This window comes from Bos indicus, chromosome X (genome assembly GCF_029378745.1).
Source record: "Bos indicus isolate NIAB-ARS_2022 breed Sahiwal x Tharparkar chromosome X, NIAB-ARS_B.indTharparkar_mat_pri_1.0, whole genome shotgun sequence".
NCBI lineage: Eukaryota > Metazoa > Chordata > Mammalia > Artiodactyla > Bovidae > Bos > Bos indicus.
This window is the reverse complement of record NC_091789.1, coordinates 116,449,310-116,476,820: the sequence shown is the minus strand read 5'-3', so window position 1 is coordinate 116,476,820 and position 27,511 is coordinate 116,449,310. Positions and strand designations below refer to the sequence as shown.

The 27,511-nt window shown below is 38.9% G+C and overlaps 1 long non-coding RNA gene across 8 annotated transcripts in view; it reads left to right on the top strand.

Moving 5' to 3' along the window:
* Positions 1-26,278, top strand: part of LOC139181291 (uncharacterized) — a 67,336-nt gene extending 41,058 nt beyond the window's left edge. For 3 of the 8 annotated variants that reach the window (XR_011565296.1, XR_011565297.1, XR_011565290.1), the window contains one exon: positions 575-21,651. This is a non-coding gene — a long non-coding RNA (uncharacterized lncRNA). Of the gene's footprint in view, positions 1-574; positions 21,652-21,971 lie in introns of those variants that run through there. The other 5 variants (XR_011565294.1, XR_011565292.1, XR_011565291.1 and 2 more) reach the window with 5 other exon arrangements.
* Positions 26,279-27,511: the final 1,233 nt, after the last annotated feature.

The window sequence follows — 27,511 nt, the reverse complement described above, 5'->3', positions numbered from 1 at the left end:
CTCCTTTACTTTCTTATTGTTGACTCCGGACCACCAGGTTCCGGTCCATTAAAGGACCTCAACACTTCTCCAGTCCTGTGGCCACTGCTGAGCTTTCCAAATTTGCTGGCATATTGAGTGCAGCACTTTTGCAGCATCATCTTTCAGGATTTGAAATAGCTCAACTGGAATTCCATCACCTCCACTAGCTTTGTTTGTAGTGATGCTTCCTAGAGCCCACTTGACTTCACATTCCAGGATGTCTGGCTCTAGGTGAGTGATCACACCATAGTGATTATCTGGGTCGTGAAGCTCTTTTTGTACAGTTCTTCTGTGTATTCTTGCCACCTCTTCTTAATATGTTCTGCTTCTGTTAGGTCCATACTATTTCTGTCCTTTATCGAGCCCATCTTTGCATGAAGTGTTCCCTTGGTATCTCTAATTTTCTTGAAGAGATCTCTAGTCTTTCCCATTCTGTTGTTTTCCTCTATTTCTTTGCATTGATCACTGAGGAAGGCTTTCTTATCTCTCCTTGCTATTCTCTGGAGCTCTGCATTCAGATGCTTATATCTTTCCTTTTCTCCTTTATCTGAAGGAGATATCAGAAGCTCTTCAGCTGCAATGGACCTCTCAGAAGTGTGGCGGAGAGGAGCTACCCCCTGCCCAAGGTCAGGGGCGGCAACTGAGAGTGCCATTCTGCATTGGCACAAGAGCGGCTGAGAGGAGCTACTCCACGTCCAAGGTCAGGGGTGGCGGCGGAGACGAGCTACCACACGGCAGAGGTCAGGGTGGTGGCCGAGAAGAGCAATCCCACGTCCAAGGAGTGGCGGCTGCACAGGCTCAGGAGGGCTGAGAGGAGCTACTCCACGTTCAAGGTAGGAGGGGTGGCTGCACTTTGCTGGAGCAGCCATGAAGAAATAGCCCATGTCCAAGGTAAGAGAAACCCAAGTAAGATGATAGGTGTTGCGAGAGGGCATCAGAGGGCAGACACAGTGAAACCGTAATCACAGAAAACTAGCCAATCTGATCACACAGACCACAGCCTTGTCTAACTCAATGAAACTAAGCCATGCCATGTGGGGCCACACAAGATGGATGGGTCATGGTGGAGAGATCTGACAGAATGTGGTCCACTGGGGAAGGGATTGGCAAACCATTTCAGTATTCTTGCCTTGAGAACCCCGTAAACAGTATGAAAAGGTAAAAAGGTAGGACACTGAAAGATGAACTCCCCAGGTCAGTAGGTGCCCAATATGCTACTGGAGATCAGTGGAGAAATAACTCCAGAAAGAATGAAGGGATGGAGCCAAAGCAAAAACAACACCCAGTTATGGATGGCACCGGTGATAGAAGCAAGGTCCGATGCTGTAAAGAGCAATATTGCATAGGAACCTGGAATGTTAGGTCCATGAATTAAGACAAATTGGAAGTGGTCAAACAGGAGATGGCAAGAGTGAACGTTGACATTCTAGGAATCAGCGAACTCAAATGGACTGGAATGGGTGAATTTAACTCAGATGACCATTATATCTACTACTGCGGGCAGGAATCCCTTAGAAGAAATGGAGTAGCCATCATGGTCAACAAAAGAGTCTGAAATGCAGTACTTGGATGCAATCTCAAAAATGACAGAATGATCTCTGTTTGTTTCCAAGGCAAACCATTCAATATCATAGTAATCCAAGCCTATGCCCCAACCAGTAACACTGAAGAAGCTGAAGTTGAACAGTTCTATGAAGACCTACAAGACCATTTAGAACTACCACCCAAAAAAGATGTCCTTTTCATTATAGGGGACTGGAATACGAAAGTAGGAAGTCAAGAAACACCTGGGGTAACAAGCAAATTTGGCCTTGGAGTATGGAATGAAGCAGGGCAAAGGCTAATGGAGTTTTGCCAAGAGAATGCACTGGTCATAGCAAATACCCTCTTCCAACAACACAAGAGAAGACTCCACACATGGACATTACCAGATGGTCAATACCGAAATCAGATTGATTATATTCTTTGCAGCCAAATATAGAGAAGCTCTATACAGTCAGCAAAAACAAGACCAGGAGCTGACTGTGGCTCAGATCATGAACTCCTTATTGCCAAATTCAAACTTAAATTGAAGAAAGTGGGGAAAACCACTAGACCATTCAGGTATGACCTAAATCAAATCCCTTATGATTATACAGTGGAAGTGAGAAATAGATTTAAGGGACTAGTTCTGATAGACAGAGTGCCTGATGAACTATGGATGGAGATTCGTGACATTGTACAGGAGACAGGGATCAAGACCATCCCCATGAAAAAGAAATGCAAAAAAGCAAAATGGCTGTCTGAGGAGGCCTTACAAATAGCTGTGAAAAGAAAAGAAGTGAAAAGCAAAGGAGAAAAGGATGTCTCTCTAATATCCATTAATCTCTTCCTTTTCTTCAGACTACTGAGATATTCCTTCATATATCCACCTGTTTATGAAATCATTGGCACCAAGAAGTAAGCCTGTAATGACTTAGTTAAGTCAACATACTCCATCCTATTTGGCCACAGCCACTGGTGCAGTGCTGGACATATGATCTATGCCAAGCCAGTTACTGTGAAACTGTAGATTTCTTCCTTTCACTGTGGCAGATACTTTTTTCTCCTGAATATGGACAAGAAATCATGTAACCTTTGGAATTTTTGACAGCCATCTTGTGACCTGGATGGAAGCCAGGTCTCAGATGATGCTGCAGAAGGAGAGAGATGAAAAGGATCAGGGTTCTTGAAGAACACATTGCTCTACTGAATCAAATCATCCTTGAAATTCATTCCATATTAGGACTTTCCAGCTTTGTAAACTATTACATTTCCTTTACAATTTTAGCCATATTTAGCTCATCTTTTTTGATACAAGGCAGTGATGCTTTGTGCTTTCTGATCTTACAGGGTTAGCTCCTGTCAAATCAACAAATATTTATTGTTCATCTGCTGTATGTGTGCCTGTCACTCTATTAGGTATAGGGGAGAAAATGTTATACAAATTAGATAACCTTTGCTTTCTTGAGACACAAACTTTCATTAAATAATCACACCAATATATAATTGTAACTTTGAATAGTATAATAAAAGAAATATTTGTTGTTGTTGTTGCTTAGTTGTGTCCAACCCCATGGACTGTAGGTAACCAGGCACCTCTGTTCATGGGATTTCTCAGGCAAGAATATTGGAGTGGGTTGTCATTTCATACTCCAGGGGATCATCCCAAACCAGGAATCAAGCCTGCATCTCTTTCATTGGCAGGAGGATTCTTTACCTCTGAGCCATCAGGGTAGCCCATAAAAGAAATATACTCAAGGTTACAAAAGACTATAAAAGGAGGAGCTCACCTAGTACTCATTCTAGTCAAAGTTTCCATAAGAAAGGGCTATTTACCCCAGAATTTGGAAGAGTACCAGTTAACTAGGTGACAGAAACATCAGTGACCAAGTTTTGAATCTCAAAGAAAGAAGGTATGGCATTTAAGAAAGTAAATGAATGCCAGGTGTGGTTCACATAGATTAAGTGGGGAGAGGATATGGCATGCCTTCTTTTAAAAGGATACTCCTTGCAGGAGCCTAGGTCTGGAGCTTCCCTCAGGCAATTTATAAACAAATTGGTGGTTTAGTCCCTAAATCGGGTCAGACTCTTGCAACCCCGTGGACTGTAACCTGCCAGGCTCCTCTGTCCATGGGATTCTCTAGACAAGAATATTGGAGTAAGTTCCTATTTCCTTCTCTAGGGGATCTTCCCGACCCAGGAATCAAACCCGGGTCTACCTGCATTGCAGGCAGATTGTTTACTGACTGAGCTACCAGAGCTTTACTCCTGATAAACAAATTAGCTGCCATTATTTCATCCTCTTCCTTATCTCATTGGTGAGACAGTAGAAACTCATAAATTTCATGCTGAAACCATCCTGGACATCTCTTTCTCCACTTTACCTGGAAAATTAGGAATATTCAAGATATATAAGAATTAGTGCAGCATTTTAGTGTGTGCATGCATGTCTGTATGTGTGTGTTTACGAATGTGCATGTATTTATGAATGTCTGTGTGTCTACATGTGCTTATTTATTAAAATATGTGTGTGATATGTGTATATATTTATGAATGTGTATGTGCGTGTAGCAAAGTGACTAAGTAGAGGCTTCATTTTTGTCCATGCTATGGGACCAGGCCTAGACAAATATATATACCTTCAGAATCCATTATTATAAAGGGATTTTCCTCCAAGATTGTCAAAAGGTTAGCTTAGGATAAATGGAACATTTACCAAATTCTTCAAAGTTTGTTGCAAACATCAGCATCAGCTCTTTCTGGTTTCTTCTCTCTGACTCCCAAAAGAACATTTTAGACCTATTTTTCTGCCAAGAGTCAAGTTCCAAGAGCAGAAAGAAGTTATGGTTTGAACACAAAACAAACTCTGAACTGACCCTTTGAGTACCAGACACTTTATTTTTAAAATATTTCTTCTCTCAAGGAAATCAATTTATAGACTTATTTCTTCCATATTAGAAAATATTGGAAATATTTGCCTCCAGGTTCCTTATGCAGGTGGATGTCAACAGCACAGTGTGATGAATATAGCAGAAGATTCAGGAAAAAGAACTGTTTGAGTAGACAATATTAGACAGCACCTTTACAGATAGCTACCAATCACAAATTTAATAACACAGTGGACATGCTTGATAAAATATTTTCAGTTATTGTATGCTATGAAGTAGAAGGAAATATAAGAAGTCATGCTTTCTCTTAAGTATGTTATATTTCTGAGTCATATAATACAACTGTGATTGCACTTATGCAAGTACAAGGTGAGAAATGTCAAGAAATTCTGGCAACCACCAGCAGCCAAGGAGAGGTATAGAAAGAGTCCTCCTCTAGAGACTGCAGAGAAAGCATGGCCCTGCTGACACCTTGATTTTGAACTTCAAGCATTAAGAGCTGTTGTTTTAAGCCACCCAATTTATCTAACTTTGTTATGGCAGTTCTGGTAAACTAACACAAGGCCCTATTGTGAAGTTCATGGAACATCAGATTTATAATTGATTCATTATACTGTCAACCAGCATCTCAAAAGGATTCTTAAGTCTCCTTTGAGTTGTTGGAAGATGATGTTCTGTAAGAATGGATTCTGATGGACCAATAAATTTAAGAAGTATTTCATATCTTAGGCTTTCCTGATGGCTCAGAGAGTAAAGAATCTGCCTGCAATGCAAGAGAAGCGGTTCAATCCCTGGGTCGGGGAGATTGCCTGGAGATGGAAATGGCAACCCACTGCAGTATTCTTGCCTGGAGAATTCCATAGACAGAGGAGCCTGATGGGCTACAGTCCATGGGGCCACAAAATGTTGGACATGACTGAGTGACTAACACTTTCCCTTTTCATATCTTAGTTCTAACTTAAAAATTCACACTAAGTTTTGGGGGTATCAAAGATTATAATAAGTAGAGACATGGACTTTATTCTGTTTACTCTGAATTTCTCAAGTGTATTTGATCAAAGATTCCTCTTTTCATCAAACAGCTTGTGACGTGTCCACAGACAAATATGTTCTGAGAGTCTTGGGTCAGACATGCTAATGTAAGGAAGGACAGGTCCTTGAAGGAGTGTTCTGATCAAAGTTATATTTAGGAAAAAGATTCTGCAGATACAATGGAGAGGAGAGGAGCTGGAGGCAGGAAGGGTAGATCTGAGTAGAGATGAGGGTGGTGAAGAGAGAAAGATTAATGCTAAAGAGAAAACCAAGGGAGAAGGCCCAAGGAGTAGAGATGGTAGACAGCTTTCTCCTATTTACAAAATAACAACTACAGTGGATGCAAAATATATCCTTTTACATGTGGAATTCCTTTTGTCAAATTTTGGATTAGTGTTCTGTATGGTATGGTAGGGACTTCCCTGGTGGCTCAGACAGTAAAGAGTCTGCCTGCAATGCAGGAGACGTGGGTCGATCCCTGGGTTGGGACAATCCCCTGGAGAAGGGCATGACAACCCACTCCAGTATTCTTGCCTGCAGAATTCCATGGATAGAGGAGCCTGGCCAGCTACAGTCCATGGGGTTGCAAAGAGTCAGACACAACTGAACGACTAATACATACACAGACACACAGACACACACATAATACTGTAGGAGTTGCCTTATTATTTTATTTCCTTTCTTTGGTTTGTTTATTTTACTTTAATATATATATATATATATATTTTTTTTTTTTTTTTTACCTGAGTGTGGTATTGCTGATTACACATGCTCAAGAATTTAACCAATGACTTAGTCCCTGAAACAAGCAGATGAAAGGCATGAAAGAGAAGAGGTACTATCAAAGTATTCTTAAATTCCTTAAATCTCATTTCTGACCATGGCTAAGGAGTAGTCAACCTCTAAGCAATCCCCTCACACCACCCTCCACCTCCAATCCCTCAAGTGATCTGAGACTGCTTTACTTCTTACCGTCAGGAGAGGCCAGGGAGAAGTTTCCTTCTCATCCAGTTTCTGGAAGGCTTATTATGTACAATGGATCTTCAATGGCAGAATTAAGATTACATTTCTATTAAGAGGCCAGAGAGGAGAAAAATGCCACATATGGCTGGAAATTTCCCATTTTCCAATGAAAGGTGACATTCGTTTCTAAGTTAGGTTTAATGTCAGTAAATTAGCTTGAAAGGTTTATGTGCAAATCTGTTATAAACTCCTTCCTACTATATCTCTTAAAAATCTATCTAAAATTAGTACCAGAACATCCTAAGCTTCAATGGCAGGTAATAATCCTCCAGGACTTTTGCTACCACTACACGTTGGCCTACTGCTCGCTTTGGCTTGAGTGCTGTAGATTTGTTCTATTCCTATTTGAGGGCAAATCTGAATAAGAAATGGGAGTTGCATTTTGAATTGAGGTAACATTTAGGAATGATTTAAGAAACTTGATTAATGAGAACACAGACTTTAAAGATTCAGGCATTAGAAGGCTTGTTTTTTACCATTTTCATATTTGAAACAGGTTCTAAATAATGTTCTTTCAAACTGTTATAAAGCATTTATAAATGGCAATGCATAGAATTATTTACATGGCTCTTGATCATGATAAAACACTCCTTATAATAAATTATTATGGAAAAGGCAGTGCTATTAATCATTCATTAAATGTTAATAACATTTATCAATGTTTATTTCCTTTAAAGTGACAAGAAAAATAGGTATTTCATATTGAAAAATACCAACTGAAATAAAGATTTTATTTTTTCCAGATATGACTCTAGACTGAAACAGATTTCTGCCTTTTAAAAATTCTAGTTATTGATATTAATGTAGATGAAAAGAATATGTTTGCATTTTTATAAGACACCCAGTCTCTACAGTAAAGAAGAACTGTGTGAGAATATAAGGAAACAAATTAAAATTGGATTGTGCAGTATAATTTTAGAACATTATTTGTTTCCCTCAGTAAGGAGAGTGTCTCTAAATATTCATGTTCTTATTTAGTATATTTATGCCATCTTCTGATGATGATCAGTTAAGTTGGAAATATTCAAATTAATAAGTCCTGATAGCATCAAAATAATTTGGTATTTCCAAACAGAATCAGTAACTGCCATTCTTTAGATTGTGTTGTTGTTGCTCAGTTGCTAAGTTGTGTCCAACTTTTTGCAATCCCATGAACTACAACATGCCAGGCTTCCCTGTCCTTCACTATCTCCCCGAGTTTGCTCAAACTCACGTCCATTGAGTCAGTGATGCCATCCAACTATTTCATCCTCTGTTGCCCTCTTCTCTTCTTGCCCTCAATCTTTTCTAGTATCAGGGTCTTTTCCAATAAGTCCACTTTTTACATCAGGTGGCCAAAGGGAGTCCTGCAAAAATGAAAAGGAGTCGCAATAGTGGTTCTCCTTAGTAAATGGATTTACAGTAATTTGACGTTATTACAGTAATTTGACCATTCTGTTAGTCTGCTAGTCCTAATACACCAGAATGGCTGGTAAATAAAATGAGGACTTTGATTTTTGAGGGGATGGAGAATACTGTGTTATGAAACCATACCTGATATGGTAGGTGTAAATCTATTGTACATTTTCGAGTATGACAAACTTTCGAGTATGACAAAGTGTGGTTAAGTTTTCCTGCAGTCTTCTTTCAGAAAGTGGGCTTTTCTTGTGTTAATGCTTGGGAAGACTTAAATCTCTAGACAAGAAAGTAGAACCTAGAAGCAAAGTCAAATTTGGCCAGAAAAGAACCTCATTTTGGATTTTGTTTTGTTGAATTTAGACCTCCAAAAATCTAGAATCATGTATAAGCTCTTTTTCACGAAAGACATGAGAGATTTTGCTTCATGAACAAACTATGACAAACTGAAGCCATTATATTAACCTTTAATAAAGACAACAAAGCTGTAAGATATTCAGAGATGAGTATTGTGGCTCTTAGGGAGTTTCTCTGCTTGTCTCCCTTCCAATCTCCATTTCCACCCCTGGCTGATATGGTAGTCTCTATAGTAACTAGCGGGGCTTCCCAGGTGATTGCTAGTGGTAAAGAACCCGGCTGCCAGTGCAGGAGTTGGAAGAGATGGAAGAGACACAGCTTTGATCCCTGACTTGGGAAGATCCCCTGGAGGAGGGCATGGCAACCCACTCCAGTATTCTTGCCTGGAGAATTCCATGGACATAGGAGCCTGGGGGACTACTACAGTCTATAGAGTCTCAAAGAGTTGGACACTACTGAAGTGACTTAGCATGCACACACGCATAGTAACTAGCAAGAAACACAAAGAGAAAATAAATTTCAGGAAGTATTTTGGAGCTTTGATATACAGTGATGATTGTCCTCTAAGAAATTCTTACTTTAGTATTATTGGAAGTTTCATTTTAACAAGAAGATCATAGTTTTCTTCCCTAACCTAATCGTTTTTTCTAAGAATTGCAGACATGGCTGGAAAAATAATTTGGAAGTATGGAGAGGTGAAATGAGGTTTATAATACATTAATTCTGGATTAATATAACTGTAAATTTAGTTCTTTAAATAGAAATCTGTGAATTGGAAGAGCTATTACTTGAAATGGGTTTCCCTGATAGCTCAGTTGGTAAAGAATCTGCCTGCCTTCAGATGGTCACAGAACCAATTGATTGGTGAAATATGCATGGAATTTTGGTGTATCTGTAAGCATAAGGTCTGCATGCTTCCAATTAGATGTAATAAAGTCCTCGATTCTTGGTTTAACATTATTTAACTAATTTTGTCATAAGTTTTAAGATGCATATATTTGCTGATATGTCAGTAAAAACATACAAAATAATATGTTTTTATTATGACAAATTTAACTATTATTATTGAATGCTTACTTATTTCTAGGCAATACACTAGATACTTTAATACATTATTGCATTTCATTCTAAAAACAATCCTATTACCAATTATTATACCTACTGCAAGCATAGGTTACATAGGTTTGTCAGAATAAGGATCTATCGGTTCTATAGATATGACCATAGATTTTTTGATGGTAACCAAAATGATCAAAGAATGCATATCTGACAACTGTCATGCAATTAGTAAATATCCTGGACTATTAGTAGATAGTTTTTTTTAAATCAGTAGGCATAATGGAATATTTTCATATTGTATTATGAAAACATCTTCCAGAAAATATGAATGCTCTGTACTAGAAAAAAAGAACAATAACATACAATGAACATACTAAAACACCAAAGTAATCAATCCCATTTTAATGTATCAGAATAATATTTCATAATGCCATGGCTTATACCAATCTTATACCATGTTATACCATGGTATAACATATATATAATGCCATGTTATACCACTGGCTTATAGTCACTGTTCTCATTTTACATTTGGAGATATACCTTCTGAATATTAATATTTAGATAAATAAATATATATTAGTAGCTACATGTAATATGTACAGATTTTAATTAGGGCCACATTAGTTGTATCATATGATATGCTTTTAAAACTTGCTATAGCTCTAATAAAAAATATGTTAACTAAAACTTAAAAAAAGTTAGTATATGATTTACTTTTTATGTATACTGAGAAATTGCTTGAACGACAATTTCTAGTGGTCATCTATATTCCACCATGTTAATTAAGGGATCTGTTTTTGAATATATAATTTATTTTCTGATATTTAATTTATTAAGCCTGAATTTGTAAAGCTAATCTTCACAATAAATCTGAAATCTCATATCTATATGGTATTATATATATATATAAAGTGCATATGTTTACTATGTAAAACGTGATGATTGAATCACAATATCTTTCATTAAGTAGGACAGCATAATTTTATTTGAAATAAAAATGTGATCAACAGTTTATATCATATGTGTTGTTGACTAATCCTTTTTTCTATCTCTCTTTTAATTAATGTAATCAGAGAATTTATATTTAATACAATTACTGAAATGTTAAGGCTTAAGACTGACATTTTCTTTCTTGTTTTCTGTTTGTTTCTTTCTGTTTTCATTAGTTTCTTTTGCCTGCCTTCCTCTTGTATGCTTGAACATTTTTTAGAACTCTATTTTCACTAGTCTATAGTGTTTTGAGTCTTTCTGTTTTTACAGCTTTCTGTTGATGTTACTCTATGTATAACATTATATAGAAATAACATCAGCCTATTGGTGCTGATGTTTTACCAGCTAGAGTCAGGTATAGAAATGTTGCCTCTCTCTGAACATTTTTTTACTCACATCTTGTATAGTGTATGCATTTCCATTATATGCCGAGTACCATAAAAGACAGTCATAATTTTTGCTATGACCCCCACACATAATTTAGAAATTCAAGAAAAGAGGTAAAATCTATTATATTTATCCATGCCTTTTCTCTTTTCATTGTTACTTCTTCCTTCCCAATGTTCCAGATTCTTTTTTTAAAATTTCCTTTATTTTTAGAGAACTTTCTTTAGCCATTCCTTTAGGAAAGGTGTGCTAGCAAAAATTTGTCTTGATTTTCTTTCATCAGAGAATGTCTTTATTTCCCTTTCCTTCCTGAAGGATGTTGTCATGGGATAATGAATTTTGAATTGGCAATTCTTTTCTTCCTATGCCTGAAAGATGTTGTGCCACTTCTTTCTGGCCTCTACCATTTATGAGGAAAAGTATCCTGTGAGTTAAATTGTTTTTCCCCCATAAATAACATGTCATTTCTCTCTGACAGTTTTATAGAATATTTCATTGAATTTGGGTTTCAGAAGTTTGACACTGATATTTCTTGACTAATCTTTATGGTAGAATGATCATGGCTTTCAGGTTAAAGATGTTCTTAGGACTTCAGTCTGTTAAGTTAAAGAAGAGCAAAGTTGAAAGGAAATTACCACCTATCACAAACCAACTCAAACAACATGTAATTCCTTCTTAGTCCTTTGAGCCATAGCTAAACATACTTATACTGATTCAGAATACTTTCTGAATGATGACAAACATATTTAGGTACGGGTAAGTTTGTTTTGGAGAAGGCAATGGCACCCCACTCCAGTACTCTTGCCTGGAAAATCCCATGGACGGAGGAGCCTGGTATGCTGCAGTCCATGGGGTCACAAAGAGTCAGACACGACTGAGTGACTTCACTTTCACTTTTCACTTTCCTGCATTGGAGAAGGACATGGCAACCCACTCCAGTGTTCTTGCCTGGAGAATCCCAGGGACAGGGAGCCTGGTGGGCTGCCATCTATGGGGTCACACAGAGTCGGACATGACTGAAGTGACTTAGCTGTAGCAGCAGCAAGTTTGTTTACTTTCTTATTTTCATATAAAGTTAGTCCTTCAATATCTTGAGAACTATTTTTTTTGACATATTAGATATGTGAGAGACATAAAAACCAGAAGTCAGTATCAACCATCTGTTATATGGTAATAATTTTAATGTATTCAGTGATGCCTGATTTAATCATTTTTAAATTTGGTTTCTTGATTTAGGAAGAAGCTTCATTACTGACAAAGATATGTTGTCATGAGAAAAGAATAGAAAAGGTGATATTCTTCTTGAGAATGCCTTCTCATATACCTGATGTGTGACAAGGTTTACTGCACACCACTAAAGTCACTAAACAGTTTTAAAAAGGACTGTTAAAGCCAGATAAAGAAGTCAAAATTGACAGCTCATAGCCAATGGTATGTTGACTCTAGATCCTACTTTTCTGGTTCTGTGAAATGCATTGAAAAGTGAGTTAACAGTCAAGCCCAGATATGGGGCACATTGTGTGCTAGCAGCCAAAGCCAATTAATACAATAAATTACTTAACTTTCAGATGATTCCATGGTCAGTAATTAAAACTGAGATTAAATGATAATTTTCCAGGCATTTTATTAGTAGTAAAAATGGCAAGCAAAAACAGGATAAATGGTTTTAAGAGGAGAGAAATCAAATTGAGTACTTGAGATGAGGCTAAATCATGAAAGGTCTTAAAAACTGGATGGAGAAATCTAGAAATGATGCAGCAAACAAAAGGAAGTTTTTTAATTTCACAGAATGAAAGTATTATGTCAGGAAGATTAATCAATTATAATAATTCTATATTTTAGTTCAGATCAGATCAGATCAGTCGCTCAGTTGTGTCCGACTCTTTGCGACCCCATGAATCACAGCACGCCAGGCCTCCCTGTCCATCACCAACTCCTGGAGTTCACTGAGACTCACGTCCATCAAGTCAGTGATGCCATCCAGCCATCTCATCCTCTGTCGTCCCCTTCTCCTCCTGCCCCCAATCCCTCCCAGCATCAGAGTCTTTTTCAATGAGTCAACTCTTCACATGAGGTGGCCAAAGTACTGGAGTTTTAGCCTCAGCACCATTCCTTGCAAAGAAATCCCAGGGCTGATCTCCTTCAGAATGGACTGGTTGGATCTCCTTGCAGTCCAAGGGACTCTCAAGAGTCTTCTCCAACACCACTGTTCAAAAGCATCAATTCTTCGGCGCTCAGCCTTCTTCACAGTCCAACTCTCACATCCATACATGACCACAGGAAAAACCATAGCCTTGACTAGATGAACCTTTGTTGGCAAAGTAATGTCTCTGCTTTTGAATATGCTATCTAGGTTGGTCATAACTTTACTTCCAAGGAGTAAGCGTCTTTTAATTTCATGGCTGCAGTCACCATCTGTAGTGATTTTGGAGCCCAAAAAATAAAGTCTGACACTGTTCCCACTGTTTCCCCATCTATTTCCCATGAAGTGGTGGGACCGGATGCCACGATCTTCATTTTCTGAATGTTGAGCTTTAAGCCAACTTTTTCACTCTCCTCTTTCACTTTCATCAAGAGGCTTTTGAGTTCCTCTTCACTTTCTGCCATAAGGGTGGTGTAATCTGCATATCTGAGGTTATTGATATTTCTCCCGGCAATCTTGATTCCAGTTTGTGTTTCTTCCAGTCCAGCATTTCTCATGATGTACTCTGCATATAAGTTAAATAAGCAGGATGACAATATACAGCCTTGACGCACTCCTTTCCCTATTTGGAACCAGTCTGTTGTTCCATGTCCAGTTCTAACTGTTGCTTCCTGACCTGCATACAAATTTCTCAAGAGGCCGATCAGGTGGTCTGGTATTCCCATCTCTTTCAGAATTTTCCACAGTTTATTGGGATCCACACAGTCAAAGGCTTTGGCATAGTCAATAAAGCAGAAATAGATGTTTTTCTGGAACTCTCTTGCTTTTTCCATGATCCAGTGGATGTTGGCAATTTGATCTCTGGTTCCTCTGCCTTTTCTAAAACCAGCTTGAACATCAGGAAGTTCATGGTTCACATATTGCTGAAGCCTGGCTTGGAGAATTTTGAGCATTACTAGCGTGTGAGATGAGTACAATTGTGCGGTAGTTTGAGCATTCTTTGGCATTGCCTTTCTTTGGGATTGGAATGAAACCTGACCTTTTCCAGTCCTGTGGCCACTGCTGAGTTTTCCAAATTTGCTGGCATATTGAGTGCAGCACTTTCACAGCATCATCTTTCAGGATTTGGAATCATTCAACTGGAATTCCATCACCTCCACTAGCTTTGTTCGTAGTGATTCTTTCTAAGGCCCACTTGACTTCACATTCCAGGATGTCTGGCTCTAGGTCAGTGATCACACCACTGTGATTATCTGGGTCTTGAAGATCTTTTTTGTACAGTTCTTCTGTGTATATTTTAGTTACTAGAAACTAAATAAAATATTGAAATTACATAATGGATTAACAGTTTATATTGTCAGTAGATTCACTTAGTAATCTATAGAAGCATCTTGTTCAATAACCAGTGGTTAAAAGAATGATGAGTTAAATCTGTCCTCAATCAAATAACAGGTTTAAACACAAGTTAATGAGAAAATCATAAAGTAATAAATCATTCAAAAGCTGTAGATCACCAAAATTGGATAAGTTGTTGTCCTAAAAATTAGGATTTTTGTCTAGATTTTACCACCATCTGGGACAGCTTTTCTTAATTCGTTGAGCATTATGGAGCTTATACGGCCAGGCCACTCAAGATGGCTGTTGTCTTGCTCTCTGCACATCTCCTGCCCAACCAGTACCTGCTTCATCTATACTCTACCCACAGGACTGACCTCCCTACTTGCTCCAGACCCCAGTTAGTGATTGTTCTTATCAAAGGGACAGTGAGGAGCATGCCCCTCTACAGGTTTCCCCGGTAACTGATGAGACAATGTGATGTCAATTCTCCCTACAACTGGCCACCTCCCAACCCCCAACCCCAGGAGGAAAGACAGCAGCCGTGTTGTGCCTGCCATCTGCCATATATGGTGGGGTGTTGCTCTAGGACCTTGCTTCAGACGTGTAAGCTCCCCCATGCATTAAACTACTGATGTCTCTGTCAGGGACTCCAGACTCTTTCTTTGGTCTTGAAGCTGGGCAAATATAGGCCTTGTAAGTCTGCAGGGTGCAGTCCAACAGAGCTACTATGAAAAATGAAGGAACTGGACATTTTCATCTCTAAAGTTTCACCTTGCAATATATTACTGTGTAATATCAATTCTAAGATACGTATTTTTTTTATATTTAACCTCTCTGAAATCAGGATGTGTCTGGATTCTTACAACTGCTAGTTATGTCTATTTATCATTGCCTGTACATATCCACTCTTGGTTGTAGCTTTTAACATCATTTCAGTTGAGTTATGTTACTAAACATGTTAAGTTTTGTTACATTACAAAATTATCAGTATCATTTGGTTTGAAATATAGAATTATTTGGCCTTAAAAATACAGCAGTAGTGCACAAATTTGATACTATTAACACAAATATTTATCATCAGAGTGAAAGTGAAAACGTTAGTCACTCAGTTATGTCTGACTCTTTGTGACCCCATGGACTGTAGCCCACCAGGCTTCTCTGTCCATGGAATTCTCCAGGCAAAAATACTGGAATGATTTGCCATTATCTTCTCTAGGGAATCTTCCAGACCTAGGGATCGAACCCTGGTGTCTTGCATTTCAGGCAGATTCTGTACCACCTGAACCATCAGGGAAGCCTTATCGTTAAGGAGTGATTACAGTTTCATGATTTCATGCAAAGAAATACAAAAAGGTTTCATAATATCATAGAGAGATTCCCATTATAGAGATTTTACTGTTTTAGGTTTTGTTACTTTGTTTTGAAATTGCCTGATACTTCAAGCAGGAGAAAATTCCAAATCACTTGGAAATAGAAGAAAATTTCAAAGCAAAAAGAAGCTGGTGTGACCAGATGATGTGTCATGTAGGACTTTCATTAATGCAATGTCATAATTTAATTTGTGACATATTTATTCCATAATTGTTTCAGTGAATCTCACAAATACTGATGCTCTCTCAGGATTGAAGAAACATGGTATGTGCTTCTAAGAAGTCAAAATTGATTTCTGAAATTTCAAGCATTATCTCACATATTTTACTCACATATATGGTTCCAGATCTCTAATGTAGCTGGCTCCTATGTTACATAAAGTCCTGAAAAATTGGTTTAAATGCACAAAAGGTTGAAAGACCATTCATACTTTTTAAAATGGAAAGAGTATTGGTTTTATTTTCTACTTTACAATGTCTGCACAAAACTTGCTACAGAGTCAACATTACAATGAATTTCACAGTTGTTAAGATCACAATGAACTTGTAAGCAAACTCTAAAGAAAAAGACTGAAGCACTATGGATCATTATTTGAGGTACATTGACAGCTGAGGATCATTAGAAATATTTTCTGCTATTAATTCATTTGTGATTGTCATATACAGAAAGTTATGATCAGAAGCTAAATGTAATCTGTGCACCAACAATCTTGATAATTTTTATACCTTTCAATGTTTTCAGATTTCTAATGAGAAATCCCAGCCAGCTCTCAGATAATGAAGTGTCATCAAATACTACAATGCCAGAGTAAGGTAGACATAGTCCTTACCTACATATTAAAAATAACATTTAGGTGTTAAAGTGTGAAAAACTGCTTTCCAATGTATATATATAATTTAAATAGCCAACTCTGCAACATTTTCTCAAGAGTTGCTTTTCTATGTTTTGTGCATCAGTTATTTTTCTTCATGTGTGCAGCAGTATTTTGCAATTATTGGCCATCTTTTACTCCTGATTTCCCTTGTAGAAGATTGATTAGCACAATCAGTCACTAGAAAGCAATTTTCATCACCAAAGGCAGCTTCTTTTCTCTCTTGATTAGCAGCCCTGCTTCAAGTTATTCAGCAGAAATAGATAATCTATAAGAACATTGCCAGACAAACATTCTGATAAGAAAAAGAGGGCCGAACCTGAATATTGCTGACAGTATTCCAGGTGGGTAAATGATCAATGAAGCTGCTCTGCCTTGTGTTTCTATGATATTCCTGTTTTATCTGGAGAACTGAACCTTGAGTACTGGTTTTTGTTTTTCTCATTTTTGTATGAATCTTTGGGTTTTTGAGGAGAACACAAATTTGCTTGCAATGTGTGTGAGGAGAGGGAGAATGCCTATTATAGACACAAACCAATGAATCTATATTTCTATGTGTGTTCTGTCACCCCCACTGGAAGTACTACCTGAAGAAATAAGTCAAATAAAATTCAATTGAACCAGATAATCTCTGTTTGTTCCTTTAAATTATGTCCTATTATGTAATAAATGTTAGCTCTCCTGTTTCAATTTAAAATAAATTTAGGGAGGAAATATTTATGTTGGCAGAAGAAAGATGAAAGAAGCAGCTCAGTAATTCTTCCCTCCTAAAGCTTGCAGTACTTTGCTTGGAAAGAATGCCTGGGGAAACAGCCTAATGGAGGGGAAACGTTCGTAAATTTTGGGTTCACACATAGGTCAAAATCTTCAGTAGGTCCATTTAATAGCTGTGTGCCTTTTAACATTTCCAAACCTCAGTTCTCTCATCTGTAAAATGACCACAATATGTTACTTTGTCAAGATTAGAGATGTTGTATCAAAAAGCTGAACTCACAGTGGGTTCTCAGTAAATGATAGCTATTTTCTTACTTACATCTGTATCTATCTATCTATCTGCTGCTGCGTCGCTTCAGTCGTGTCTGACTCTGTGTGACCCCATAGATGGCAGCCCACCAGGCTCCTCCGTCCATGGATTTTCCAGGCAAGAGTACTGGAGTGGGGTGCCATTGCCTTCTCTGATCTATCTATCTACCTTCAGTTTATTTCTCTTCCTATCTATTTATTTATGTAGCTATGTAGACTTGAGTTGCTAAAGAAATGGCTACTCATGGCTATACCTTTTAACAATCAACACAAGTTAAAACCCTCTTTCTCCATTTCTTTCTGTTACAGTATCACATGCTTGGCAGCAGAATCAATCTCTTTCCCCTCCCTCTACCAAACTCCCAAATCTAGTCTCCTCCAGCCCCTATCATCTTTTTCCTCAAATACAATCCAATACATTCTTTGTCTTCACCACTTCCTCTGCCATTAACAATGTAGAGCAAATCTATCCAACCCCTATCATCAGTTACTATGCTATTTCTCCAAATTTGCCCAACTAAAGGCCCCAAAACAAGCAGGCAAGTAGTTGGATAGGGGAGCAGCTATGAATACTGTTTAGTTAACTGTGCTTCCCTACCTCCCCTACTCCCATTATTCTCCCCTCCAGCTATCAAATTCAGAGAGGACAATTTCTTTGTTTCCTGTTATTCAGTACACTGTTGTTGTTCAGTTCTAATTCATGTCCAAATTTGCAACCCCCCTGGAGTGTGCCAGGCTCCTCTGTCCTCCACTATCTCCCAGAGTTTGTTCAAATTCATGTACTTTGTGTCGATGATGATATCTAACCATTTCATCCTCTGCTGTCCCCTTCTCCTTTTGCCATCAATGTTTCCCTGCATATGGGTCTTTTCCAATGAGTCAGCTCTTCGCATCACGTGGCCAAAGTATTGGAGCTTCAGCTTCAGCATTAGTACTTCCAATGAATACCCAGGGTTGATTTCCTTTAGGATTGACTGGTTTGATCACCTTGTTGTCCAAGGGACTCTCAAGAGTCTCCAGCACCACAGTTCAAAAGCATCAATTCTTCGGCACTCAGCCTTCTTTATGGTCCAACTCTCACATCCATATGTGACTACCAGAAAAACCATAGCTTTGACTAGATGGACCTTTGTCGGCAAAGTGATGTCTCTGCTTTCGAATATGCTCTCTAGGTTGGTCATAGCTTTCTTTCAAAGAGCCAGCGTCTTTTAATTTAATGACTCTGGTCACCATCTGCAGTGAATTTGGAGCCCAAGATAATCAATTACCCATTCAGAATTTTTTTATTTCCTAGAAAGCAAAGTTGAAGATTTTTTTTCCTGAAAGATTAGGAATGAATGTTATGAAAACCTCTAGGGAGTCTGACCAATTGTGCTTTATCTTCATCTCTTTTATTCTAGCTAACATTTTCAACCTCCAGAAAAGAAAGGTACAACGGACCACTCAATTTCCTGAAATACAAAATAAGGCCTACTTCATGTGTCATCACATGTGAATAAGCCAGTGGCTGCTACATAACTTCCTCTGAATTACCATGATAATTCAAATTGTAAAAGTTCCACAATAGTTCTGCAAGGAAGGAAATATGCTGGGGAATTTACACCAGATTTAAACTTATACAGTCCCAGCTGTTAGGAAAATGCAGATCTGTACCAAAAGCCAAACAAGAGCTGTAGAAAATTTTCTGAATATTATTATGACATGAGGTTAATGTGGTATATTTTTGCTGAAATGTGTAAAACTAAGTTTAGCATATAAGATCCTCTATCATTGACTCCTTATTATAATATCTGTGCAACCAATTCAATTATTCTTAAAATGTGTAAATCTGATTAAAAAGTATCTATTGAATCTATAATATAGTTAATCATATGCACCAAGTGGTTGATACTGATAGTGTTTTACATGCCAGTAGTGAAAGTGAAGATCACTCAGTTGTGTCCTTGACTCTGTGGCCCCATGGAGTATACAGCCCTTGGCCAGTAGTGCTGCACATATTGTCTGTCCACCATCCCCTTGACCCTTGCACAAAAGATTTATATGATTCATAGAGTGACTAGGACACTTGTTAGTGATAAGTGTTCTGGGTGATTTAGTTTCTAATTTAGGAGCCCCATTCTTCACCATGGCAGTAGCACAATCAGCTGTGTGGCAATGTGTGAAGGCAAAGGCGGTGTAGATTAGACCTGCAGTTTTGGGCTTTGCCCCCATGAACTTGCATCTGAGTGACCTTATATGGCTTTGATACATGGGAATATTAGAATCAGATGTTCCATTTGACAATCAAATGAGAAAAGGAATTATAGGTAGTTGATACTTATACTTACATTGAAGAGGAAAAGTTAAAATTTTACATAACCTCCTGCTCCTTCTGCCTCTGTAACTCAGACTCCTTGCAAAGTCTGGATCACGTAGGTCATGTAGTCTCAGAAAGTGGGGACTCAATACTAGGAATTGGAGCTTATCTCACTCACCCTTGTAGTACTCTTTGCAATCGCCCAGCCCTTACAAACCCGCTTAATCATGCCTGTTTGTGTATAAAAACTCTGTAACCCCTTTGTTCAGGGCTCAGAACTTGGAGTGTTAACTCCTCTGGGCCTGCCAGCATAATAAACTTGCATTCTCCAACTCTCCAAGTGTGGTGCTTGATTTCTCGAGTACTGGTTTCTGCAACATTTCTGGAGGCCCCAGCAAGATTCCAACCATGCTGGCCCCTTGAGCCACTGTACTGGTGGCTCAGCCTGGCTGGAGTGAAGGGACCCCGAGATGAACAAGAGGGTGCACCACCTGATGGTATTCTGGGTTCTCTTTTGGACCAGTGTTCTGACTCTCCAGAAGGCTGAGCCCCGACTGGACTCATTGGAGGGATGGACCAAGTCACCAGGAATGGCCACAGGATCAGGTAAGGCCCTGGGGCCAGTCCCCAGTCAAGTCCTACCCCAACGGATAAAAGAGGAGACTGATCACCTCCTTGGAGCTCCCAGGAAGGGAGCATCAGATAGGGAGAACTGGGAACTCAGAAGAAGGAAGGTATCTTGACTGCTGACCTCCTTGGAGCTCCCAGGAAGGGAGTAACAGTTAAGGAAACCTGAGGACTCAGGAGAAGGGAGGCATTGTGATAGCCTCTGAAGGATTGTGAGTGAGTGATTACTGATTGAACAGACAAGGGAAATTTTTCATTTTGGAATCTGCAAATCCAATTCTTTTTGCATATGCAATTAAAAACAGCTAGCTTGTTGAAAGGCCTGCCTAGGGAAAAGCTTGTGGTTAACCCTTTCCATGTCCTTGAAATACACAGCCAACTTTGCCTGAGACCTCAGACTTGGGCTAATTAGAACTTCAAGCAAAGGGGAAAAAAATGGAGGTCAAAGAGATATTGTAAACCTTAAACAGAAAACTATAAGATCTCTGTCAGTCTGTCTGTCTGGATTTATGTATGTCTCAGTGTAAGTCTTTTGTTTTTTTCTGATAATATTGTTGAACTTGTAAATGAGTTCTAATTTAATTGGCCTAAAGAAAAGTAAGCACTTACAAATCAAAAAATTCTAAATACAAAAAAATTAACCTAAATAAATTCCAGATTCATGTGAACTGGGACATATTCAATATTAAATATCTAGTATTAATATTTGTTTGCTAATCTAGCAAAGAAAGTAGGATGTATGTTTTTAATAAAGAAGGTATAAAAAATAAAAATTACATTTTATGAAAGGAAAAGAAAGTAGGTCTGACTTACAGGTGGCTGTTACAAAAAGTGAATAGAAGGTTTGTGAAAAGTGGACCCTGAAAAAAAAGTTTTGTGCATGGTTAGGTCTAACTAAGTTTAAAATGAATTTAATTAAGTTTATTTTATTTTTTTTTATTTTTTTTTACTAGGTATCTCTTTCCTTTTTTTTTTTTAAATTTTATTTTATTTTTAAACTTTACATAATTGTATTAGTTTTGCCAAATATCAAAATGAATCTGCCACAGGTATACATGTGTTCCCCATCCAGAACCTTCCTCCCTCCTCCCTCCCCATACCATCCCTCTGGGTCATCCCAGTGCACTAGCCCCAAGCATCCAGTATCGTGCATCGAACCTGGACTGGCAACTCGTTTCTTACATGATATTTTACATGTTTCAATGTCATTCTCCCAAATCTTCCCACCCTCTCCCTCTCCCACAGAGTCCATAAGACTGTTCTATACATCAGTGTCTCTTTTGCTGTCTCGTACACCGGGTTATTGTTACCATCTTTCTAAATTCCATATATATGCATTAGTAAACATAAATACAGTTTATTTTTTTTTATTTTATTTTTTTTAATTTTATTTTATTTTTAAACTTTACATAATTGTATTAGTTTTGCAGTTAAATGAGTTTAAAGTAAGCTGGTGCAAAAACTAAAATTCAGCCTTTCTCTCGGTTAAGAGGACATACTTTCTTCAGATGTTGAACTGCTTTTAATTATAGATTTAAGTTTCTTTACCTCTTAATTGATCTCTTCTATATTTACCTTTGAAATCTTTTGTTAACTTTGGTTAAGTGAATAACTATTATTTTACAGTGACTTATATGATCCTATAAAGAAAGCTGAATGCTGAAGAATTGATGCTTTTGAACTGTGGTGTTGGAGAAGACTCTTGAGAGTCCCTTGGACTGCAAGGAGATCCAACCAGTCCATCCTAAAGGAGATCAGTGCTGGGTATTCACTGGAAAGACTGATGTTGAAGCTGAAACTCCAATACTTTGGCCACCTGATGTGAAGAGCTGACTCATTGGAAAAGACCCTGATGCTGGGAAAGACTGAGGGCAGGAGGAGAAGGGGATGACAGAGGATGAGATGGTTGGATGGCATCATTGACTCGATGGACAGGGGTTTGGGTGGACTCCGGGAGTTGGTGATGGACAGGGAGGCCTGGCGTGCTGCAGTTCATGGGGTCACAAAGAGTCGGACACGACTGAGCGACTGAACTGAACTGAACCTGACTGAGTGTTATAAACCCTTTTGATATTTATTGACAAAGCTTCCTAAATAACTTGACTTCTAGCTAACTTTGGGATGCTTCAAAGGGCCCATGAGACATCCCCAAAAGCTAAGCTACTTGAGTTCATTGGACATGTTAAATTACATGGGAAGTACTGTTAAAGGGGTAAAAAATCTTTTCAGGTTAGTTACACTGTATGGTTGATATTACTAATATAGATATCTTAAAACTGTGAAATTCATGATATGGTTTGATATCAGATCTGATATGTCCTGATAAATTATGGTCAATTAGAGTTCTAGTTATCATATTAAAGTGTTACATATAACAACAATGACCAGGTTTCTTTGTCAATTGCAATAGAATTAGATTTTAAACATGACTTCCATGGTTTTATTCTCATGCCTTCAGAAGAATACTGCTAGTTCTTCAAGATTTATGGAAAAGACTTTCTAAGATTAAGCAGATAAACAGATTTTGTTATTAACAGTAAGCTGGACTGAGATTTGGTCTTCTGTTTAGAGAACAAAGTTTTCTTAGAATGCAGCTTTTGATAACAGATAATTAATTTTCTTTGCCTTTAAGTGATTTATATTTATTTTTAAAATCTTTTTGTTACTTTGGTAAAGTAAATATTATTTAAGATTATGGTACATGTAGACAAAGCTCATTCTGCTTCTACAAAAAATAACACCTCACAGTTAGACTTGTGCTATCCTGATGTCCTTAAAACCTGGCAAAACCTGCTTCTAAATCAGGAAATTGAAAATTGATAAACAACAGCTAAAAAGCAAAGAGCCAGAGTTATGGGAAATTCAAGATGGCCACTTGGCTTTTCCTGGCTCCCTGACAGACCTCATTTTTATTTGATGGGTTAAAGTCTTCCCTGGCTACAGTGTTAATGCCCTCACAATGAGTTCTCCAAAAGAAAAAAAAATATATTTCACCAAATATTGAGTTTTAGTTTTGTTAATTAAGGTCTGTGTTTACTAAGACTCACTTCTGAGATAGTTCCTTGTTATGTTATATTGCTAAAAGTTTTAATTAAGTTATTACAAAAGGCACTCTAAGATTGTTTCTAAAGCTTATCTCAGTAACCAATCTTTGGATAAAGGCCAGATGCTCCATGATGTACAACCAGGAGATTAACAATTGGCTATAATCATTTAACTGAGACAGATGACCTGGGGTATACCAGGCTATATCCAATTAAAGTTCTTGACTTAAATTCTTGCTTGTGACCTTACTAATAACTGCTAGCTATATTATTTTCTATGTAGCTTGTTTCAGAAGATTATTTCTTATGTTACCAAATACGTGACTGAGCCTGTGATAAAGTGCTGATATGCAGTTTCATATGAGATCGATAATTATAATGATGTAACTCTAGATATGGGAAGAAACAACAAGAGGAAATATTTTCCTGGACCAAGAGGCTAGTAAAACAGATAAGGTCCAGAGACTTTTGCTACTTACAAGATCTGGTCTAGTGATAACACATTGAGTGGCCTGTCAATGGAATCTTTGTTAGACTTGGGAACGAGCCTTCCCAGGACCGTGGGACACAATGACCATGATGCCCCCAAAACATGGTCAAATATGTGGCTATGAAGGGTCACTGCTCACTAGAAGTTGGCCCTTGCCAGCTGCCTCTACAAAGATTAAATCATGACCACTACAAGATGCTGACCTTCAACACCCCCTTGAAAGGAGTTCAGGGTGGAGACAAAAAATAAGGCAGTCTGTGCTCTGGGAAATACCCAGAAAAACAGGCCTTCAGATAGTCAGATGTTTTCAGGTAAAGGTTTTTACGAGTCCAAATTCTTGCATCTTCTCATACCTAGAGAAACTCTAATGTCACCAACCAATGTCTGGACCTGGTTCTCCTGGCTAGTGCCTCAGCAGCTTTCCTACTTCTATTAATCTTCGGGCCATACATTTTTAACTTTCTTGTTAAGTTGGTTTCTCCAGGTAGTAGTACAACAAGAATATCCCCCGGCCAACACCCAGACAGTGCTGGAACAAGCTGCTTATCGTTCTGTGGACTCTCACCTCCCTCTGTAAATGCACGCCGAGGTCCTCAGGCTATTCTCCCTTTGAGATCTTATATGGGAGACCACCCCCAGTGATAAAAATCTCAAAGGAGACCACCAAAAACTAGCTGACCTGGAGATGTCCCAATACCTCCAAGCCCTGGGAAAAGTCTTCTGCCATATCGCCCGAGAAACCTGAGAAAGGACACCCATTCCATTGGGCAGTTGGGTTCATCCCTATCAGCCAGGAGATGAGATATGGGTTAAAGACTGGAAAAAGGAACCACCACTTCAGCCAGTTTGGACAAGCCCTCACAGGGTCGTCCTGGCAACCCCTACTGCTGATAAAGTTATAGGTGTCATCCCTTGGATCCACCACACCAGAGCCAAGAAGGCAGCGACTTCCTGTAATGAGAACACCTGGAAAGCAATTCGGGACCCTGAAAATCCCCTCATGGTCTGGTTCCAAAAACAATGACCCTCACCCATGAAAGACACTGAGCCCTGCTCTACGCACTCCGGAAGCTGACTAATTAACACAAGGCGGAATCTTAAGGATCTGGCTATCAAAATGTCAATGGATTTTCATTGTCAACCTTGGCCTCTATCCCTGATTGGTATTATTGCTGTGCTCTTCGCTACAGGACTAGATTCAGTCACACCCCAGGACTGGGATTTGGGTCAAAAGCTGCGGTTAGCTGTCTGTTATCTCACTGTAGTGGGAAGCCTCATTCTTATTAAATGTCTCTTACGATCGATTCTCCCTACTAACTAAATCATTCACAGTATAGCTGACCCCCCCCTTCATGATAGGTTCAGTTGTTATAGCCGTGACAACCCAAAGATGGGGAGAAAACCTTTTGCTAGTGTTCAGTTATTTGTTATATGCAGGCTGCTTTGCAGCCTTTTGGTGTCCCTTGCTGTAACAGATGGTGCCGTTCCTTATCCATCATACACCTGTCAACATTAGTTAACCCTTGGAAAATCGCTTACTTAACCATCAGCTACAACAACGTATAGATAGCCAATCCTATAGGCCAATCACCTACTGCCTTCATAACTATGCGATGTATATCCAGGGGTCTGGGTGCCAAAAATGTTTTCCAGTTATGCCCCCTGCTGCCACTACCTTTCCCCCACCAGAGGATCCAAACCCCGGGCAGTATCCCGACACCATGGCATTGCCATCATGCCCCTGGGCCTCCATCTACCCCCAAATGCCAGGCAGATGTTACAACCCAGAACAGGTGTCTGTCTGCCAAATACATGGAAAAACCTACTGGACAGGGACAATAATGCAGAGAAAGGAAATCACAGACCAGTTAGATTCCCTGGCTGAGGTGGTTTTACAGAATAGGAGAGGGCTAGATCTACTGACAGCTGAAAAGGGAGGACTCAGCCTCTTCTTCGGAGAAGGCAATGGCACCCCACTCCAGTACTCTTGCCTGGAAAATCCCATGGATGGAGGAGCCTGGTGGGCTGCAGTCCATGGGGTCGCTAAGAGTTGGGCACGACTGAGCGACTTCACTTTCACTTTTCACTTTCATACATTGGAGAAGGAAATGGCAACCCACTCCAGTGTTCTTGACTGGAGAATCCCAGGGACGGTGGAGCCTGATGGGCTGCCGTCTATGGGGTCGCACAGAGTCGGACACGACTGAAGCAACTTAGCAGTAGTAGCAGCAGCCTCTTCTTGAACAAAGAATGCTGCTTTTATGTAAATCAATCAGGGACGTGTCCCAGCAGCTAAGAGAACGAATCATGAAAAGGAGAGAGAAACTAACAAATTCCTGGGGTAATTGGAACAATATCTGGAGCTGGGCATCATGGCTTCTCCTTTTTATCGGTCCTCTCTTCATATTCTTTGCAGCGCTCTTATTTGGCCCTTGTATTCTCAGTGCTGTTACCCAGTTCATAACTTCTCGAATTGAGTCCATAAAGTTACAAATGATAATAGTTCAATATAGCCCCCTAAATGACGGGAAGCTCTGAATGTCCTACCAAAACATGAGAGAATTCTTTCTGCAATGAGTGATAGAAACATCAAGAGATGGGGAATGAAGAGGAAACGTTAAAACTTTACATAACCTCCTGCTCCTTTTGCCTCTCTAACTCAGATTGCTCCTTGCAAAGTCTGGATCATGTAAGTCACATAGTCTCAGATATACTAGGAACTTGAGCTTATCTCACTCACCCTTGTCCTGCTCTTTGCAATTGCCCAGCCCCTGCAAACCCAGTTAATCATGCCTGCCCATGTATAAAAACTGTAACCCCTTTGTTCGGGGCTCAGAGCTTGGAGTGTTACCTCCTCTGGGCCTGCTGGCGTAATAAGCCTGAGTTCTCCAACTCTCTGAGTATGGTGCTGGGTTTCTCGAGTACTGGTTTCTACAACAATATGAGAAAGTTCATGTATGTATTGTCTACTTGGAATTTTTTTCTAGAATTCTCATGCTCCTAACAAACACTTCTCTCATTAGAAAAATTTAATCTATTTCCTGACATCTAATTCTTTCCATTAGGTGAATTAGGTTTTACATCTAGTATGTGTAATATGCCCCCAATTTCATAACCTTTTCTAGATTTGTGAATATAAATGCTCATACATTGTTGTTCTTTGATCTATTCTCCCTAAACTACAGCATGATCTCCTTAAGGTGTCAACTGGATCATGTCACCTCCTCCTCAAAACTCTTCAAGGATTTCCCTTTAGACTGAAAACAATATCTCACATCCTTTTGGAGCTGACCTCTATAAACTCCTTGTCCTGCATCGCCCTGCTAACATCCTATTTATGCTTCTCACTCCTGACCTTTCATTCCCTCAGGCACCCAGAGTTCTTAACTCAGGCCCTTTGTCCATCTTCCCCCACCCCTGCCCTTCCCATGCCCGACTTCTTCTCATCCTTGAAGACATGCTGTGCATGATTACATCTAAAAGAGGCCTTCCTTGTGTTTTCAACAGAAATTAGGTTCCCTGTACACTTTAACAAAACCGAATTTACACTCTATATAACACTCATCACAGCTGTTAACTGTGTCTGTTTATAGGATAATCTGTCTGTCTCCCCCAGACAAGTAAATATGTAA